Below are 3,528 nucleotides of genomic sequence, written 5' to 3' on the forward strand. Positions count from 1 at the left end.
AATTCACATTACATACCAACTATGCATATTAGCATCAACCATTTACACAATCCAAACTTAATCCTAGGGGCATCTAGCCTAGGAATTCTCATCACACCACACGGTACTTAAATGAAACTTAAACCGTACCTCTTGTAGCCAAATCAATTGAGCCTCTTCTTTAGAAGTCTCCACCAACCTTAGTCCCAAGCCTCACCAAAGCTTCTCAAGCAACACCAATCTCCCAATTGTGCACCAAGATCATCAAATACACTAATATAACCAATATCACATACATACATCAACCTAGGGCTCATAAAGATGACAAATCACAAGGGTTTGAGCACTTTTTACCTCAGCCCATATGAAGTAGGGATAGAACCCACTTGGAATCCATGTTGGAGTATCCCTAAACACCCAAAATCACAAGATTTCAACACTAACCACCCAAAAACGTGTAACAGTGGAGAATATCGAAAACTGGGCAGAGATGAATGGAATACTCACCACAAAACTTAGATAGAAATGTAGAGAATGAGAAGAGCGACGCGTGGCCGCAAACGGCTCGTCAATCGGAGCTCCGTAGCTCAAGTTATGGTGGTTTGAAGATCAAAGAGAGTTAGGTTTTCTCTCTTCTCTTCTCTCTTCTCAATTCAGCGCCCCAACCTCTCTTTTAGGGTAAAATAAGCTGAAATGCTTATAACTAATGTTTATATATGTTGGGTCTTGGGCCTACTTAGGCCCAGTTCACTTATTTTTGTCCGTTGGTCCAATTTTGGACCAAAACCTTTAAGATTAGCGCTCTAAATCGCACTTCAAATATTTCTACCTCCCCTAATCATAATTCCTCATTTCTTAATATTATTTGCTCATAATCAATTTTCTCAGCTGCAGTGCCTGACAGATTTCAGCCGGTACTGCCGGTCAAAATTTCATTGCGCGCTTTTACGCAGAAAACTATGTCTTCCGACTCGAAAAAATTCACTGAATCCAAATATCATATTTAAATCATCAAATTCTAATTGCCAAATCTTCCAACCATATTCGCTCCTCCTTAACTTATTATTTAATTAAATTTCGGTTAGACCGGGTATTACATTCTACCCTCCTAACAGAAATTTTCGCCCTCGAAAATTCCATCCATCACTACGAGTACGCGAGCATAGTCTGCCTTTATATCATACGCATAACAGTTCCAAGGTCCATTTACTCTACGCGCTTCCGTTGCCGCGCTCTGATTTCTCTATCTCCGAGGGTCTCGGTCATTCGTTCAACACCGACCAACAGCCTCGTTCCTTACTCTTATCGTCTCATCAACCCACACCCTATTAAACCTCGAATCTTGTCATCAATAATATTGCCATCATCGTTAATCATAGCCATCATCCCACATCACTATAATTAATCAAAGCTTTATTCGTTTTTAGAATTCAATGAGTTTGGACTAACAAGCTGACAAACTCTTAAGAATCCGCTTTCCTTTAATAATCTATAAAAGCTTTCGAAACGCATTTCTTTTGTTGAAGTTACTCTGATAAAAATCATTTTCAAAAACATAACTAACACTCCTTCAAATTCTTGGGAAAAATTTCAACAGCACCTCCCCAAAGATTGGAGTTTACCACCCGTCACGGGTTTCCTCAAACCAATCTAAGTACCACATCAGCATTTCAATTTAATGGTTTTCACATTCGTCTTTCAAAACCGATCATTATAAACCTCAATCTAAATCGATCATTACAAATCTTTATTTAAATCCAAGGTCACCATGATCAAACATTATAGCACTCATCTCTCGAACACGACAACTTGCACTCAATCATCATCTAAATCCGATTACGCATCAATGATAATTTTCTCATCCGTTTCAGAACCATCAAGGCTCACAGCCGCAAATAAATTCCAATTATCTAGAATCATTATCTGTATAAGCTCACTAAACTTTTAAGTACTCAAAGCATAAGGCATTTCTAATCATACCCCACTTTTCCTTATTATTACCATACTATGCTTAACGCTTTAGCAAGCTTCCGCTACGCCATTTTGATTTCTCGTCAAGTATTAGCCCCATCACTTATTTTCTCAAGTACCCAACCACAACTTAGCATGACTGGTATTTCAAATCAACGTTTCTAAATCCATCATTTAGGACCATTTCTTATCTATTTAAATCAAGGAACTAAAAGTCACGGGTTCAATCCGTTTCACCAAAAATCCAGAAATTAACCAACTATATAACAAACACAACATATCATTCTCAACAGAAAATCATTTACATCACAGGCATTTATCCATTTGTATTAAGGCAAATCCTTACTCGGACCATCCGGTTTGCTTCTCAGTCTAATATTAAGCTTGACATTCCCAGTTTTACTGTATAGGCGGTATTATAAAATCACGCACTGTCCTTTAAGCTTGATGATAATAATTACCTCAATCTTACTATCGCAATCGGCCCGCATCCTGACTCTCTCCTTGTTGGCAATTTCTTGATACATGCCCTGGTAACCCGCACTTGTAACATACACCTAACCCCAATCGGCACGGCCTATTTGGGTGATGACTTCCACACCTCTGACAGCTCGAAAGATCAGAAGCAGCCGCTGCCCGTTTTCCCTTACTGCTTCTTTGGGACTCCTCACTCGTCGCAAAGTCATTTCGCCTTTGAGAAAAACGTTGTGGGTATCCTTTTCTCTTAAACTCTTGACCCCTTGTTAGGTATTCTTGATTGTGCTCCCTGCGGTGGGACTCCCGACGATCATTCTTCGCCTCAACAGCCTTCCTCACACATTCTTCAGCAATACGGCTCTTGTTCACAAGTTCGGAGAAGACCCTAATCTCCATCGGTCTACAAGTTCGGAAAAGACCTTAATCTCCATCGGTCCAACGGAACTCAGAATGTCACTCCGAAGTCCTCCCTCACACTTGATGCACTTTCACTCCTTGAAGTCTCCTGGGGCTCCTTGACACATGTGGGAGAATCTGAACAGTTCCTTAAACTTATCTGTATATTCAGATATCGACATCACACCCTACTTCAGCTATAGTAACTCCAGTTCCTTGGCCGTCCGGACGGAATTTGGAAAGTACTTCTTATAGAATTCCACCTGGAAGGCATCCTAAGTGATAGGATCATTCCCCTGTTGTAGGAGACGTCGGGCCCCTTGCCACCAATGCGATGCTTCTCCCGTGAGCAGATAGGTAGCAAATTCAACACGTTGCTCTTCAGGCACCAACTGCGCTTGCAGTGCTCGCTCCATGGCCTGAAACCAAGTATCAGCTTCAGTTGGATTGGTGGTTCCCTTGAACTTAGGTGGATTAACCTTTAAGAAAGTTGCCAGTGTCATCGGGCCCTGAGCTTCCCTTCCGCCATTGCCATTATTGTTTATCTGTTGCCCAAGAGCCTCCGCAGTGGCTTGCATAACAGCAGCCATATTCTCCAACGCCGCCATAAGGTTTACCGGGTTATTCGGGTTGACTTCCGATTCCTGCGTGCTAGTACGATCTCTATCACGTCCCCGATCGGGTCCACGAGGCGCCATCTGGTTC

At 41.7% G+C, this 3,528-nt stretch overlaps 1 long non-coding RNA gene across 3 annotated transcripts in view; it reads right to left on the reverse strand.

Moving 5' to 3' along the window:
* LOC127744683 (uncharacterized) overlaps positions 1 to 3,528 on the reverse strand; it is a 47,061-nt gene that overhangs the window by 40,068 nt on the left and 3,465 nt on the right. The window contains exons 1-3 of one of the 3 annotated variants that reach the window (XR_008005621.1): positions 487 to 636; positions 334 to 388; positions 130 to 252 (exon numbers count right to left, since the gene is read on the reverse strand). The exons of 1 other annotated variant lie outside the window; for it this stretch is intronic. This is a non-coding gene — a long non-coding RNA (uncharacterized LOC127744683). Of the gene's footprint in view, positions 1 to 129; positions 253 to 333; positions 389 to 486; positions 637 to 3,528 lie in introns of those variants that run through there. One more of the 3 variants, XR_008005623.1, reaches the window with a different exon arrangement.

Source organism: Arachis duranensis, chromosome 2, assembly GCF_000817695.3.
Source record: "Arachis duranensis cultivar V14167 chromosome 2, aradu.V14167.gnm2.J7QH, whole genome shotgun sequence".
NCBI lineage: Eukaryota > Viridiplantae > Streptophyta > Magnoliopsida > Fabales > Fabaceae > Arachis > Arachis duranensis.